This window comes from Gadus chalcogrammus, chromosome 5, assembly GCF_026213295.1.
Source record: "Gadus chalcogrammus isolate NIFS_2021 chromosome 5, NIFS_Gcha_1.0, whole genome shotgun sequence".
NCBI classification, from domain to species: domain Eukaryota; kingdom Metazoa; phylum Chordata; class Actinopteri; order Gadiformes; family Gadidae; genus Gadus; species Gadus chalcogrammus.
The window spans coordinates 606625-623899 of NC_079416.1; the positions used below are offsets into that span (position 1 = coordinate 606625).

The following is a 17275-nucleotide window of genomic DNA, read 5'->3' on the forward strand; positions in this document are numbered from 1 at the left end:
TATTTAGCGCTCGCATTTGAGAGCATAGACTGTATGAAAGTTAAACTCGAACTCTCGTTGTGAGAAGTGTCTGGGTGTCAACCTCCTTTCCTGATTTTCCTAGCGTTACTGAGTCTTCTACGTGCACCTCTCCAGCATGGACTTCTGGGGTAACCGTCTCATCCTGGATCGTCTAGCATGCAATGGACGGTTCGTAGGCCATTGGCATGTCGTGGCGGGCTTTGGCCGCTGTCGTTACGACTTTACAATTGAGGCCTAGCGTGTTAGTGTGAACTCGACTAGACGGTTGATGACAGGATTCTGATGGGTTGCCAGATTTTCCGTGTATGTGTTTCCGTAGTGTTGTGGTTATCACATTCGCCTCACATGCGAAAGGTCCCCGGTTCGAAACCGGGCGGAAACAGAATTATTGTTTTGAGGTATACAAAGTTAATGTTTAAATTCTCCTGCTTTACTATCAAGTAGCTATTCGTGAAGAGTTTATCTTGAACAGAACCATCAGCAGCGTCTACTTGGCACCACGCCACCTCTTGAACCGATAGCCTCGTCATATTATTAAGTATTTAAACCAACGCGGAAAACCTGTTCATGCGGGTGCTTCTGATCACAATATTTTTTAGTTTTTTTTTCATTCTCATAGGCTTCCGTAGTGTAGTGGTTATCACGTTCGCCTTACACGCGAAAGGTCCCCGGTTCGAGACAGGGTGGAAACATGGTGAAAGTATTTCTATTTAGTGCTCGCAGTTGAGAGCATAGACTGTATGAAAGTTAAACTCTAACTCTAGTTGTGAGAAGTTCTTAGGAGTGTCTTGGTGTCAACCTCCTTTCCTGTTTTGCCTAGCGTTACTGAGTCTTCTACGTGCACCTCTCCAGCATGGACTTCTGGGGTAACCGTCTCATCCTGGATCTTCTAGCGTGCAATGGACGGTTCGTAGTCCATTAGCATGTCGTGGCGGGCTTTGGCCGCTGCCGTTACGACTTTACAATTGAGGCCTAGCGTGCTAGCATTGTTCCCCGCGGTAGCAGATGGGCGAATGGATGTTTAGGATAATATGTTTCAAATATGTATGATATAACCACTTACATTCACACCTGACCACTCTGACCCTGGTTCCATTAAATGTTGTGAACTAGACTGGACGGTTGATGACGGGATTCTGATGGGTTGCCAGATACTCCGTATATGTGTTTTCGTAGTGTAGTGGTTATCACGTTCGCCTCACAAGCAAAAGGTCCCAGGTTCGAAACCGGGCGGAAACATCCAAACTGTTTTGAGATCAACAAAGTTAATGTTTAAATTCTCCTGCTTTACTATCAACCTGCGCTGAAAACCTGTTCATGCGGGAGCTTCTGCTGACAAAATTTTCTAGGGTTTTGCTCCTTCAACATGGTTTCCGTAGTGTGGTGGTTATCACGTTCGCCCAACACGCGAAAGGTCCCCGGTTCGAGACTGGGCGGAAACATGGTGACAGTATTTGTATTTAGTGCTCGCAGTTGATAGCATAGACTGTGTGAAAGTTAAACTCTAACTCTAGTTGTGAGAAGTTCTTAGGAGTGTCTTGGTGTCAACCTCCTTTCCTGTTTTGCCTAGCGTTACTGAGTCTTCTACGTGCACCTCTCCAGCATGGACTTCTGGAGTAACCGTCTCATCCTGGATCGTCTAGCGTGCAATGGACGGTTCGTAGTCCATTAGCATGTCGTGGCGGGCTTTGGCCGCTGTCGTTACGACTTTACAATTGAGGCCTAGCGTGCTTGCATTGTTCCCCGCGGTAGCAGATGGGCAAATGGATGTTTAGGATAATATGTTTCAAATATGTATGATATAACCACTTACATTCACACCTGACCACTCTGACCCTGGTTCCATTAAATGTTGTGAACTAGACTGGACGGTTGATGACGGGATTCTGATGGATCGCCAGATACGCCGTGTATGTGTTTTCGTAGTGTAGTGGTTATCACGGTCGCCTCACACGCGAAAAGTCCCCGGTTCGAAACCGGGCGGAAACATCAAAACTGAGCATAGACTGTATGAAAGTTAAACTCTAACTCTAGTTGTGAGAAGTTCTTAGGTCACACCTGACCACTCTGACCCTGGTTCCATTAAATGTTGTGAACTAGACTGGACGGTTGATGACGGGATTCTGATGGGTTGCCAGATACTGTGTGTATGTGTTTTTGTAGTGTAGTGGTTATCACGTTCGCCTCACACGCGAAAGGTCCCCGGTTCGAAACCGGGCGGAAACATCAAAACTGTTTTGAGATCAACAAAGTTAATGTTTAAATTCTACTGCTTTACTATCAAGCAGTTATTCGTGATGAGTCTATCTGGAACAGAGCCTTCAGCAGCGTCTACTTGGCACCACGCCACCTCTTCAACCGATAGCCTCGTCATATTATTAAGTGTTTAAACCTGCGCTGAAAACCTGTTCATGTGGGAGCTTCTGCTGACAAAATTTTCTAGGGTTATGCTCAAGCTAACAGGTTTCCGTTGTGTAGTGATTATCACGTTCGCCTAACACGCGAAAGGTCTCCGGTTTGAAACCGGGCAGAAACAGTTTCATTGTTTTGAGATATACAAAGTTAATGTTTAAATTCTCCTGCTTTACTATCAAGCAGCTATTCGGGAAAAGTCTATCTGGAACAGAAACTTCAGCAGCGTCTACTTGGCACCACGCCCCCTCTTCAACCGATAGCCTCGTCATATTATTAAGTATTTAAACCAACGCGGAAAACCTGTTCATGCGGGTGCTTCTGATGACAATATTTTCTAGTTTTTTTTTCTTTCGCACAGGTTTCCGTAGTGTAGTGGTTATCACGTTCGCCTTACACGCGAAAGGTCCCCGGTTCAAGACCGGGCGGAAACAGCATTAATTACAAATTTATTGTTTAAATTCTCCTGCTTTGCTATCAAGCAGCTATTCGGGAAAAGTCTGTCTGGAACAGGACCTTCAGCAGTGACTACTTGGCACCACGCCACCTCTTCAACCGATAGCCTCGTCATATTATTAAGTGTTTAAACCTGCGCTGAAAACCTGTTCATGCGGGAGCTTCTGCTGACAACATTTTCTAGGGTTATGCTCAAGCTAATAGGTTTCCGTTGTGTGGTGATTATCACGTTCGTCTAACACGCGATAGGTCCCCGGTTCGAAACCAGGCAGAAACAGTTTCATCGTTTTGAGATATACAAAGTTAATGTTTAAATTCTCCTGCTTTACTATCAAGCAGCTATTCGGGAAAAGGCTATCTGGAACAGAAACTTCAGCAGCGTCTACTTGGCACCACGCCAACTCTTCAACCGATAGCCGCGTCATATTATTAAGTGTTTAAACCTGCGCTGAAAACCTGTTCATGTGGGAGCTTCTGCTGACAACATTTTCTAGGGTTATGCTCAAGCTAATAGGTTTCCGTTGTGTAGTGATTATCACGTTCGCCTAACATGCGATAGGTTAAACTCTAACTCTCGTTGTGAGAAGTGTCTTGGTGTCAACCTCCTTTCCTGAGTTTCCTAGCGTTACTGAGTCTTCTACGTGCACCTCTCCAGCATGGACTTCTGGGGTAACCGTCTCATCCTGGATCGTCTAGCATGCAATGGACGGTTCGTAGGCCATTGGCATGTCGTGGCGGGCTTTGGCCGCTGTTGTTACGACTTTACAATTGAGGCCTAGCGTGTTAGCATTGTTCCCCGCTGTAGCAGATGGGCGAATGGATGTTTAGGATAATATGTTGCAAATATGTATGATATAACCACTTACATTCACACCTGACCACTCTGACCCTGGTTCCATTAAATGTTGTGAACTAGACTGGACGGTTGATGACGGGATTCTGATGGGTTGCCAGATACTTGTGTATGTGTTTTTGTAGTGTAGTGGTTATCACGTTCGCCTCACACGCGAAAGGTCCCCGGTTCGAAACCGGGCGGAAACATCAAAAATGTTTTGAGATCAACAAAGTTAATGTTTAAATTCTACTGCTTTACTATCAAGCAGCTATTCGTGATGAGTCTATCTGGAACAGAGCCTTCAGCAGCGTCTACTTGGCACCACGCCACCTCTTCAACCGATAGCCTCGTCATATTATTAAGTGTTTAAACCTGCGCTGAAAACCTGTTCATGTGGGAGCTTCTGCTGACAAAATTTTCTAGGGTTAAGCTCAAGCTAACAGGTTTCCGTTGTGTAGTGATTATCACGTTCGCCTAACACGCGAAAGGTCTCCGGTTTGAAACCGGGCAGAAACAGTTTCATTGTTTTGAGATATACAAAGTTAATGTTTAAATTCTCCTGCTTTACTATCAAGCAGCTATTCGGGAAAAGTCTATCTGGAACAAAAACTTCAGCAGCGTCTACTTGGCACCACGCCCCCTCTTCAACCGATAGCCTCGTCATATTATTAAGTATTTAAACCTACGCGGAAAACCTGTTCATGCGGGTGCTTCTGATGACAATATTTTCTAGTTTTTTTTTCTTTCGCACAGGTTTCCGTAGTGTAGTGGTTATCATGTTCGCCTTACACGCGAAAGGTCCCCGGTTCAAGACCGGGCGGAAACAGCATTAATTACAAATTTAATGTTTAAATTCTCCTGCTTTGCTATCAAGCAGCTATTCGGGAAAAGTCTGTCTGGAACAGGACCTTCAGCAGTGACTACTTGGCACCACGCCACCTCTTCAACCGACAGCCTCGTCTTATTATTAAGTGTTTAAACCTGCGCTGAAAACCTGTTCATGCGGGAGCTTCTGCTGACAACATTTTCTAGGGTTATGCTCAAGCTAATAGGTTTCCGTTGAGTAGTGATTATCACGTTCGCCTAACACGCGATAGGTCCCCGGTTCGAAACCGGGCAGAAACAGTTTCATCGTTTTGAGATATACAAAGTTAATGTTTAAATTATCCTGCTTTACTATCAAGCAGCTATTCGGGAAAAGGCTATCTGGAACAGAAACTTCAGCAGCGTCTACTTGGCACCACGCCAACTCTTCAACCGATAGCCGCGTCATATTATTAAGTGTTTAAACCTGCGCTGAAAACCTGTTCATGTGGGAGCTACTGCTGACAAAATTTTCTAGGGTTATGCTCAAGCTAATAGGTTTCCGTTGTGTAGTGATTATCACGTTCGCCTAACATGCGATAGGTTAAACTCTAACTCTCGTTGTGAGAAGTGTCTTGGTGTCAACCTCCTTTCCTGAGTTTCCTAGCGTTACTGAGTCTTCTACGTGCACCTCTCCAGCATGGACTTCTGGGGTAACCGTCTCATCCTGGATCGTCTAGCATGCAATGGACGGTTCGTAGGCCATTGGCATGTCGTGGCGGGCTTTGGCCGCTGTCGTTACGACTTTACAATTGAGGCCTAGCGTGTTAGCATTGTTCCCCGCTGTAGCAGATGGGCGAATGGATGTTTAGGATAATATGTTGCAAATATGTATGATATAACCACTTACATTCACACCTGACCACTCTGACCCTGGTTCCATTAAATGGTGTGAACTCGACTGGACGGTTGATGACAGGATTCTGATGGGTTGCCAGATTCTTGTGTATGTGTTTCCGTAGTGTAGTGGTTATCACGTTAGCCTTACACGCGAAAGGTCCCCGATTCGAAACCGGGCGGAAACAGCATTATTGTTTTGAGGTATACAAAGTTAAAGTTTAAATTCTCCTGCTTTACTATCAAGTAGCTATTCGTGAAGAGTTTATCTTGAACAGAACCATCAGCAGCGTCTACTTGGCACCACGCCACCTCTTGAACCGATAGCCTCGTCATATTATTAAGTATTTAAACCAACACGGAAAACCTGTTCATGCGGGTGCTTCTGATCACAATATTTTCTAGGTTTGTTTTCATTCAAAAAGGTTTCCGTAGTGTAGTGGTTATCACGTTCGCCTTACACGCGATAGGTCCCTGGTTCGAGACCGGGCGGAAACATGGTGAAAGTATTTGTATTTAGTGCTCGCAGTTGAGAGCATAGACTGTATGAAAGTTAAACTCTAACTCTAGTTGTGAGAAGTTCTTAGGAGTGTCTTGGTGTCAACCTCCTTTCCTGTTTTGCCTAGCGTTACTGAGTCGCCTAACACGCGATAGGTCCCCGGTTCGAAACCGGGCAGAAACAGTTTCATCGTTTTGAGATATACAAAGTTAATGTTTAAATTCTCCTGCTTTACTATCAAGCAGCTATTCGGGAAAAGGCTATCTGGAACAGAAACTTCAGCAGCGTCTACTTGGCACCACGCCAACTCTTCAACCGATAGCCGCGTCATATTATTAAGTGTTTAAACCAACGCTGAAAACCTGTTCATGCGGGAGCTTCTGCTGACAAAATTTTCTAGGGTTTTGCTCATTCGACATGGTTTCCGTAGTGTAGTGGTTATCACGTTCGCCTAACACGGGAAAGATCCCCTGTTCGAGACTGGGCGGAAACATGGTGAAAGTATTTGTATTTAGTGCTCGCAGTTGATAGCATAGACTGTGTGAAAGTTAAACTCTAACTCTAGTTGTGAGAAGTTCTTAGGAGTGTCTTGGTGTCAACCTCCTTTCCTGTTTTGCCTAGCGTTACTGAGTCTTCTACGTGCACCTCTCCAGCATGGACTTCTGGAGTAACCGTCTCATCCTGGATCGTCTAGCGTGCAATGGACGGTTCGTAGTCCATTAGCATGTCGTGGCGGGCTTTGGCCGCTGTCGTTACGACTTTACAATTGAGGCCTAGCGTGCTTGCATTGTTCCCCGCGGTAGCAGATGGGCAAATGGATGTTTAGGATAATATGTTTCAAATATGTATGATATAACCACTTACATTCACACCTGACCACTCTGACCCTGGTTCCATTAAATGTTGTGAACTAGACTGGACGGTTGATGACGCGATTCTGATGGGTCGCCAGATACACAGTGTATGTGTTTTCGTAGTGTAGTGGTTATCACGGTCGCCTCACACGCGAAAGGTCCCAGGTTCGAAACTGGGCGGAAACATCAAAACTGTTTTGAGATCAACAAAGTTAATGTTTAAATTCTCCTGCTTTACTATCAAGCAGCTATTCGGGAAAAGGCTATCTGGAACAGAAACTTCAGCAGCGTCTACTTGGCACCACGCCACCTCTTCAACCGATAGCCGCGTCATATTATTAAGTGTTTAAACCTGCGCTGAAAACCTGTTCATGCGGGAGCTTCTGCTGGCAAAATTTTCTAGGGTTTTGATCAATCGACATGGTTTCCGTAGTGTAGTGGTTATCACGTTCGCCTAACACGCGATAGGTCCCCGGTTCGAGACCGGGCGGAAACATGGTGAAAGTATTTGTATTTAGCGCTCGCAGTTGAGAGCATAGACTGTATGAAAGTTAAACTCGAACTCTAGTTGTGAGAAGTGTCTGGGTGTCAACCTCCTTTCCTGATTTTCCTAGCGTTACTGAGCCTTCTACGTGCACCTCTCCAGCATGGACTTCTGGGGTAACCGTCTCATCCTGGATCGTCTAGCATGCAATGGACGGTTCGTAGGCCATTGGTATGTCGTGGTGGGCTTTGGCCGCTGTCGTTACGACTTTACAAGCCTCGTCATATTATTAAGTATTTAAACCAACGCGGAAAACCTGTTCATGCGGGTGCTTCTGATCACAATATTTTCTAGTTTTTTTTTCATTCTCACAGGTTTCCGTAGTTTAGTGGTTATCACGTTCGCCTTACACGCGAAAGGTCCCCGGTTCGAGACCGGGCGGAAACATGGTGAAAGTATTTGTGTTTAGTGCTTGCAGTTGATAGCATAGACTGTGTGAAAGTTAAACTCTAACTCTGGTTGTGAGAAGTTCTTAGGCGTGTCTTGGTGTCAACCTCCTTTCCTGTTTTGCCTAGCGTTACTGAGTCTTCTACGTGCACATCTCCAGCATGGACTTCTGGGGTAACCGTCTCATCCTGGATCGTCTAGCGTGCAATGGACGGTTCGTAGTCCATTAGCATGTCGTGGCGGGCTTTGGCCGCTGTCGTTACGACTTTACAATTGAGGCCTAGCGTGCTAGCATTGTTCCCCGCGGTAGCAGATGGGCGAATGGATGTTTAGGATAATATGTTTCAAATATGTATGATATAACCACTTACATTCACACCTGACCACTCTGACCCTGGTTCCATTAAATGTTGTGAACTAGACTGGACGGTTGATGACGGGATTCTGATGGGTTGCCAGATACTAGGTGTATGTGTATTCGTAGTGTAGTCCCCGGTTCGAAACCGGGCAGAAACATCTAAAATGTTTTGAGATCAACAAAGTTAATGTTTAAATTCTCCTGCTTTACCATCAAGCAGCTAATCAGGAAAAGTCTGTCTGGAACAGGACCTTCAGCAGTGACTACTTGGCACCACGCCACCTCTTCAACCGATAGCCTCGTCATATTATTAAGTGTTTAAACCTGCGCTGAAAACCTGTTCATGCGGGAGCTTCTGCTGACAAAATTTTCTAGGGTTATGCTCAAGCTATTAGGTTTCCGTTGTGTAGTGATTATCACTTTCGCCTAACACGCGATAGGTCCCCGGTTCGAAACCGGGTGGAAACAGCAATACTGTTTTGAGATCAACAAAGTTAATGTTTAAATTCTCCTGCTTTACTATCAAGCAGCTATTCGTGATGAGTCTATCTGGAACAGAGCCTTCAGCAGCGTCTACTTGGCACCACGCCACCTCTTCAACTGATAGCCTCGTCATATTATTAAGTGTTTAAACCTGCGCTGAAAACCTGTTCATGCGGGAGCTTCTGCTGACAAAATTTTCTAGGGTTTTGCTCAATCGACATGGTTTCCGTAGTGTAGTGGTTATCACGTTCGCCTAACACGCGAAAGGTCCCTGGTTCGAGACCGGGCGGAAACATGGTGAAAGTATTTGTATTTAGCGCTCGCAGTTGAGAGCATAGACCGTATGAAAGTTAAACTGGAACTCTCGTTGTGAGAAGTGTCTTGGTGTCAACCTCCTTTCCTGATTTTCCTAGCGTTACTGAGTCTTCTACGTGAGTAGTTAATACTTACCACCACTTGGGTAGGTTTTTTAAAACATCAACATCCGGTTGGGGGGAGGGGGGCGGGGTGTTTCTAATGACGGCACTTCCGGTTGGTGTTGTTATGTCAAGGGACTTATTGCTATTATGTGTGATTTAATATAGGGCCTACGTTCTCCTCTCCTTATGGGTCAGTTAGAGTGCAAGCCTGCTAGGTGTCGTGTGATGCGTTTTATGGCCATGTCTCTTCCTCTCTTTGCGTGTGTTGTCTTAAGGCCCTTAAGGCACAGCTTTCAATGCATTGTTTTGGTGTTTGGTGTTGTTCCTCGTCCCTCTGGTTAACGTCTCCAATAGCCAGAGAGTTACATGTTTACCATCGGGTAGACATCCACATCCGCCATAAGCCATCCTAAGTATATTTGTGTGCGTGTGTGTGTGTGTGTGTGTGTGTGTGTGTGTGTGTGTGTGTGTGTGTGTGTGTGTGTGTGTGTGTGTGTGTGTGTGTGTGTGTGTGTGTGTGTGTGTGTGTGTGTGTGTGAGGTGTTCACCATAAGAGGGTCCGTTTGTGGATCACTTAGACAACATATTAGGAGTTACGACTCCTAATGGGGTATGGTGTTGTTCCTCGTCCCTCTGGTTAACGTCGCCAATAGCCAGAGGACTACATGTTTACCAAATGGTAAACAAACACCTCCTCCATAAGCCATCCTAAGTGAAAGGGTGTGTGTGTGTGTGTCTGTGTGTGTGTGTGTGTGTGTGTGTGTGTGTGTGTGTGTCTGTGTGTGTGTGTGTGTGTGTGTGTGTGTGTGTGTGTGTGTGTGTGTGTGTGTGTGTGTGTTTTGATATAATAAAGCGCTGAATATTATTATATGTAACCTCTTAATACACATATATATATATATATATATATAGTGGGTGTCGTATTATAGGGATGAGAATACGGTAAACAAGCCCATAATCTCCTGTATAGTAATATTCTATATAGATAGATAAATAAAGCATATCAGGGTTAAAAAAGTGGTGTTCACCATAGGAGGGTCCGATTGTGGATCACTTAGAAAACATATTAGGAGTTATCATGATACTATTATCTGATGTTCTAATAATTTCATTTATTATAAGGGGGGGGGGGTCTACGTTCTCCTCCCCTTATGGAGTCAACTAGAGTGCGAGCCTGCTAGGGTCGTGTGACGCGTTTTAATGGGATGCCTCTTCCTCTCTATGCATGTGTTGTCTTAAGGCACTTAAGGCACTTAAGGCACAGCTTTCAAGCAATGCTATGGTGTTTGGTGTTGTTCTATGCCCCCTCTGGTTAACGTCGCCAATAGCCGGAGGGTTACATGTTTACCATCGGGTAGACAACCACATCCTCCATAAGCCAGCCTAGGTGAAAGGGTGTGTGTGTGTGTGTGTGTGTGTTGTGTGTGTGTGTGTGTGTGTGTGTGTGTGTGTGTGTGTGGGTGTGTGTGTATGTGTGTTTTGATATAATAAAGTGTTGAATATTATTATATGTAACCTCTTAATACATAGCTATATATATTCTATTATTTGCGTTTATTATAAGATATATGTATTAACCTACGTATCATTAGTAGATAGTCTATTGTGTGAATGAGTAGGCGTAGGCCAATGGTATCTAGGCATGCGCACTAACGGCGTGTCTATTGGTCGGGAGGTCATAACACTGGGGGTAGGTGTGTCGGGTATTCTGTGGATCACCTATAGGGGATATATATCGAACCAGTGCAGAATGAAGATAACCCTGATCCTCCAAACACCCTGATCCTCCAAACACCCTGATCATCCAAACGTCTGAGCGCTAGGCTAAGCTAGTAGACTCGTCATAGCGGCTGCAGAATAAAGGAGAAGAAAGAAAAACAGCTACTACAACCTGCGCAACTATGCCTACTGACTGTAAGTATTCATATGAGTGTAATATGTTATTATTATTATTATTATATCATGACTATGACCATGTGTATACGTGGCCCATATCTGATTGATGCATAGTTTTTCCGTAGTGATTTCTGACGTCGGCTATGAGAGCTTGAAAAGGCCTCAGGGTCCACGCGCACGTAAGATGATTTCATAGCAACGTATAATATATAGATCCCTCTCACTCTCTATCATTATTATTATTATCGGCTATAATATATGCCCATAGAATAACCGCTAAATCGTATGTTTCTGTCGTGTAGCAGGTGCTGATATTCGGTTGAATAATCGAAGAAAGATACTCGGTGATCGGACCAATGTGGGGGCCAGCAGTAGTTATGGTGAGTTATTAGTACACACACTATTATCATACATGTATTACATCTATTTTATTGTGCATTTAATAATGAATAAAAAAAATAATAATAATAAAGACCAGCCAACCCTAACCCCTGTATACTTTTGTATTTTTTTTTTTTATTATTATTATTATTATTATTATTTTTATTTTTATTTTTTTTTATCTGTTTACGTATAGTACCTATCGTGGATGGTGTGAAACAGTGGACCCCTGGATCAAACCGTCTAACCAAGAAAAATCTCAAAAGCATGTACCCACTGTTGTAAGGATTGTGTCGGTAAATTAACCTTGGTAACTACAGCAGTTGATGTAAACTCCTCAACCATTGGTCGTCAGTGTAAACTGGGTGCATTGTCTGTGAAACGTATTGACAGCAGATTTCAGACTGTCGAAGCGCAAACGGCACAGTCACTCGAGATCATCGGGGAAATCAAGGACGAGCTAGTGCGTTACGGTCTGGCTATAAAATCAATACAGCATCAGATTTTGGTTGTCGAGGCATCAGTGCGTGTTAACACTCTGGCCTTGGATAGGGGGCTTCTGATATCTAATATGGCGCGGAAAATTTGGCTAATTGAAACTACGGCGCAGGATAACATCAGGGCCTACAAGGCCATGTCTGCCCGGATGACTATCATGAATGATGCTCTGGATATGCTTACGATGAATCGTTAGTATTTGATTTGTGGTTTTGGGGTGTTCTTTTTATTCTTATTTTTTTGTTTGTTATCTTTTTCGTTTATTCTGTGGAGAGGATATTTTGTTTTAAACTGAACGTAATAAAATCTATTGGCATAAAAACTATAGCTGAACACAATGCATAAAGCTATTAGCCCCAGAAAAAGGAAATTCAAATCTGTAGACGGTAATCCCAAGAGACGGCGTAGATCTGATAGCGGGGGTAGCATTATCGATGTAGATCTTGAAGAGATGGCTATGAGGTATGATACACCCTGCGATACGTCTGTAGACCGTGTGGGGGGTGGGGGCATGAGTGCTGAAGGTGGTTTAGACATGCGGGAAATACGTGCTGACATAGCTAGAACTAGACGTGTGTTAATTGATGCTGATGTAGGGGGTAATAGAATGACGGAGGCCCTAGACAGGGCTGCTATGATAAATGTTTCGAACGATCCATGTGCAGATGGCGGGGAGGTGTGTGTGGGGTTAGATGTCCCCGGGGATTTAGACACAAGGGATGTGTTGTATGCGGCGGCATACACCAGAGATGTACTTAACACTGTCGATGGGTGGCTGGCTAGTGTACAAGAGAGGCTAGACATAGCCAAGCAGATAGACATAACATCACCGATAGATGTATTGCATGTGTCGCAACGTGACGAAGGGGATGGTGAGGGTTTTCAGGAACCCCTGGCGGCTGTAGGGGGTAGGACTGGTGACTCTATAGAGTCGAATATACAGGACGGTGGCGGGGTGGTGGTGGTGGTGGCGGTGTTGTTGACGTTGATGGTGACGATGGCGGTGCTGATGTTGTTGGCTGTGGTGATGATGATGATGGTGGTGATGATGGTACACCTGTGCCTATGGCGGCGGGTGATGATGATGACGAGTTGCATACTAGATTATTTCCCCGCTTTAACGGTTTTGAGGTTAGACAGACCATTGATCTGAGAAGTATATCCCTTGAAAATGTACAAGAGGTCCCTGATTTGATCAGGGAGAGGCTGTCGGGGGTTATAACAAACTGTTCACAAAGTACAGCCGACGGTAGTGTCTTAAACGTTGTTTTGAGAGGGCCTTCATTGGCAGCTGATGTGCAGGCTGTGCTCGTGGCGGGTGATGATTACAATGCGGATTTGTTTATGGATCATATTAGCCATGTCATACAGAGTAACGACACAGGTCTGACGGATGATGTGTTAGAGCTGGTGGTCACAGGGGTCCATAACAAACGGGGTGGTGGGCGTTTGAAGTTAAAATCAATTCCCTATGATGAGATCATAAACAAGAAGAAATTAAATCTCTACACACCTAGTAACACACATAACAATTTGTGTTTCTCACTATGCATGATACATTTTCTGCAGGAGGGGGTAACTGGAGGCAGTACAGTGCCCGACGAGACTAATTTGGAGGCGGCTCGCAAATTACACAGGGAGCTGGGGTACGGTCCAGATCACTCTGTGGGTTTCTCGGATGTTTTCAAATTTGAGAGACATCTAGATGTTAAATCTTGATATTTCATCATAATGATGCATTCAAGAAGCTGGAGATGTTCCAGACGCATATGGGCCAACATCCTAAAACAATATGGTTGTACCTGCATGATAACCATTATCATTGTATAGTGAACCGCACAGCTTTCTTTGGTAAGCGATATGTGTGTGAATATTGCTACAAGGCCCACGAGACAATTCTATTCCACAAATGCCCGATCCATTGCAATGTGTGTCTGACAGTGTGCGATAGCCAGGGAGGTCGTACTATAAAGTGCACGGACTGTAGTCGTATATGCCGCTCGCAGGTCTGCTATGCCATACATAAGCAACATTCGGCCGTACATAAAATGATACCGTGTGAAAAGATCAAATACTGTAATCAGTGTTGTAGACAGTATATCATACCGAAGAAGAAAAAGAAGAGGGGGGAGGAGGAGGAGGAGGAGGAGGAGGAGGGGGAGGAGGGGGAGGAGGGGGAGGAGGGGAAGGAGGAGGAGGAGAAGGCCTATAAAGGGCATGTATGCAGCGTGTCAAAGTGTCATCACTGCGGTGAACCGATACTCAGCGACACTGTGCATGAATGTTTTATTCAGCCGTACGACCGCCTTAAGAAACGCAAGCGCAAGGGTCGACGCAAAGGTCGGGGGAACCGTTATACGACGGCTGCACCTGTAGATGATGATGATGATGCTGATAATAGCCGTTTATCTGATGATTACATATTTTATGATTTCGAAACGCGCGTGCATGAGGGTCGACACGAAGCAAACTTTGTGGCTGCTAAGACTTCTGAAGGCGAGGAATGGGTATGCTAGCGGTACAGATTGCGTGGGAAAGTTTGTGAGACGCTACAGAACAGGGGCTTATAGGTTGTTTACATTCATTGCGCACAACGCATCAGGCTTCAACAGCTATCTCGTTCTGGAATACATGACCAAGCAGGGTATTGTACCCTTTATAGTCATGAAGGGTAGCAGAGTCGTTATGATGCGCGATGATGCCTACAGCCAGAGATGGGTCGACTCATTCAGCTTTTTCCCCATGCGGTTGGCTAAAGCACCGGAGGCGTTGGATTTTGAAGATATGGCGAAAGGTCATTTTCCTCATAAATTTAACACGCGGGCCAACGAGTCTTATGTCGGTGCATACCCTGAGATCTCATATTATGGTTATGATTCCATGACTAGCGATCAAAAGACAGATTTCGCTTTATGTACAGATCTGTAAGGCACAAAAAATTTGACATTCAGAAACAGCTGCGCCGCTACTGTGTCAACGATGTGAGGATCCTGCACACGGCGTGCGGGATCTACAGGGAAAATTTCATAGAGTGTGCAACTATAGACCCCTTTGCATATGCCACTCTGGCTTCGGCGTGCATGGCCACCTTCAAAAAGTCGTTCTTGAAAAAATACGTCTTGGCGTTGACCTACGAGGGGGTCTATCGGAAAAAGCAAAAGTCGTTCTCATGTGCATCCATCCAGTGGCTTGAATATCTATCCCACTCCAATAACCTGGAGATTCAGCACGCTCTCAAGCATGGGGAGGCTGAATATGGTCCATTCTTCCTAGATGGATATGCCCCGGCTATAAACACAGCCTATGAATTTGCAGGATGCTTTTATCACGGGTGTGAACGGTGCTACAACGCTGGTCATAAGAATCCTGTCGTCAAAAAGACCTATGGTGAATTATGGTTGCAGTTTCACCTCAAAATCACGGCCCTCAAAAGAGATCATGGCTTAAGAGTTGTGGTCATGTGGGAGTGTGAGTGGCACAGACTGAAAAAGACAGATGCTACAGTGCAGGCCTTATTGGCTACTCTGAAGATACAACCCAGGATTGATCCTCGCGACTCTCTCTATGGGGGTCGCACCAATGCCATCAAAATGTACCACAAGGCCGAGCCCGGTGAGAAAATACGCTACTATGACTTTACCTCTCTCTACCCCACAGTACAGGCCCGCTGTCCATATCCTATAGGACACCCCAAGATCATTTTCAGGAATTTTGGTCCTTTGGACGGGTATTTCGGCATCGTCAAATGCACTGTGTTGCCCCCCAGAGGTCTTTACCATCCTGTGCTCCCTTACAGGTGTCATGGAAAGCTGATGTTTCCCCTCTGTGGTACATGTGCCACAGAGCTCAATCAGACAGACGCATGTCATCACGGCGACGATGAAAGGGCTCTGACAGGTACATGGGTGACTTTAGAGGTAGAAAAGGCCGTGGAAAAGGGGTACGTGATAATACAGATGCATGAAGTATGGCACTACCCCAAGCAGTCAAAGTCTCTGTTAAAGGGTATGTCAAAACGTTTCTCAAGCGTAAACAGGAGGCTTCAGGATACCCCAGCACAGTGGATACTGCGGAGAAACAGCAGGCATATGTGCAAAACTATCTGGTTAAGGAAGGCATACAGCTGGATCACGACAACATGAGCGTCAACAAAGCCATGCGTAATTGCAACAAGTTGATTCTCAACAGCCTGTGGGGTCGCTTTTCGCTACGCCCAGACCTACCCACTTGTGAGCTAATTGCAGCACCTGAAAGGTTCACCCAGCTCATGTTCAGCGACAGCTATCACATTAGCCACTTTTGTTTTGTTTCTGATGAGGTGCCCTTGTACAATGGAAACACAAAGATGCCCGTTCTCGAAAGGGCTCGGGATGTTAACGTGATTGTGGGGGCTGTGACTACGGCCCATGCCAGGCTCATGCTCTATGACCTTCTAGACAAATTACAGGAGCGTATCCTCTATTGTGACACAGACAGCATCATTTTTGTTTCTAAGGAGGGTGATTGGGTACCCCCTTTAGGTCCTTATCTGGGCGACTTGACCGACGAGATAAATGATGGCGATCGGTACGGTACCGAGCAGGAGGATTACATTAGCGAATATGTCTCAACAGGTCCTAAAAGCTATGCCTACCACACACGTCAGCACAAGTCTGTAGTCAAATGCAAAGGGGTGACTTTAAATGCAGCAAATGCTAAAGTGGTCACCCAGCAGACACTGAAATGTCTAATCGATGATTTTGTCAACGGTAGATACCATTCAAAGGAATAAGAATAAGCTTCTGCTTAAAAACGCTACTGTGGTTAAACGACTTAGGGTGGTTTACAACAAACGCAGGGTTTTTCCCGACTACACCACGCTTCCTTATGGCTATTAACCATTTTGTTTTATAGCGTCCAAATGATCCCTGTTTTTTCTTCTTCTTCTTCTTCCACATAGTTTTTTTATGTCTTTTTATATTATTCATTTTGTATTTTGAGGTGGTATGCATATTGTGTTATGTTGTGTTGTGTTGTTATTAACTATTTGGTTTTGATTTATTGTTTTCAAATTGATCCATGTGTTTTTCTCCTTTTAATCTTTTTTATTTGAATCATACATTTAACAATCATGTTAAATGTATATGTATCATGATGTATATGTATATACTTTTATACTCGTCATGCATTAATGATGAATGTGTTAATAATCATGCATGTGTTAATAAAGAATGTTAACTTTCACATGTTTCACTGTTCTATGGTCACAAGGCAGCCGGCCGTCAGAGGGGATGCACACAGACCGCAGAGATGGCTGTTGCACACGCTACGTTTGATCCTAGGCTACAGCACCCGTTCAGCATGGTAGTATCGGGACCGTCAAACAGCGGCAAAACCTACTTTGTCAAAACAGTCATTGAAAATATGGATCGGTTATTCTCAGAAAAGATTGAAAATATAGTATATATTTATTCATGCTGGCAGCCCATATACGATGATCTGCTTAAAATAAGGAACATTCACTTTATAGAAGGGATCCCCAAATCTCTATG

At 44.7% G+C, this 17275-nt stretch overlaps 1 long non-coding RNA gene and 5 other non-coding genes across 7 annotated transcripts; all 6 read left to right on the forward strand.

Moving 5' to 3' along the window:
- The first annotated feature begins 2174 nt into the window (after positions 1-2174).
- trnav-cac (transfer RNA valine (anticodon CAC)) lies at positions 2175-2247 on the forward strand. Its single transcript has one exon. It is a non-coding gene; the product is annotated as a tRNA-Val (tRNA).
- A 547-nt stretch (positions 2248-2794) lies between these two features.
- On the forward strand, positions 2795-2867 carry trnav-uac (transfer RNA valine (anticodon UAC)). The gene has a single exon. It is a non-coding gene; the product is annotated as a tRNA-Val (tRNA).
- Positions 2868-3857: 990 nt separating this feature from the next.
- Positions 3858-3930, forward strand: trnav-cac (transfer RNA valine (anticodon CAC)). Its single transcript has one exon. It is a non-coding gene; the product is annotated as a tRNA-Val (tRNA).
- A 547-nt stretch (positions 3931-4477) lies between these two features.
- Positions 4478-4550, forward strand: trnav-uac (transfer RNA valine (anticodon UAC)). The gene has a single exon. It is a non-coding gene; the product is annotated as a tRNA-Val (tRNA).
- Positions 4551-8772: 4222 nt separating this feature from the next.
- Positions 8773-8845, forward strand: trnav-aac (transfer RNA valine (anticodon AAC)). Its single transcript has one exon. It is a non-coding gene; the product is annotated as a tRNA-Val (tRNA).
- A 1621-nt stretch (positions 8846-10466) lies between these two features.
- Positions 10467-11520, forward strand: LOC130383207 (uncharacterized). 2 transcript variants are annotated; one of them, XR_008895709.1, is made up of 4 exons: positions 10467-10883; positions 10991-11044; positions 11168-11245; positions 11443-11520. It is a non-coding gene; the product is annotated as an uncharacterized LOC130383207 (long non-coding RNA). The 2 variants fall into 2 exon arrangements; XR_008895710.1 differs by having other exon boundaries at positions 11171-11245.
- Positions 11521-17275: the final 5755 nt, after the last annotated feature.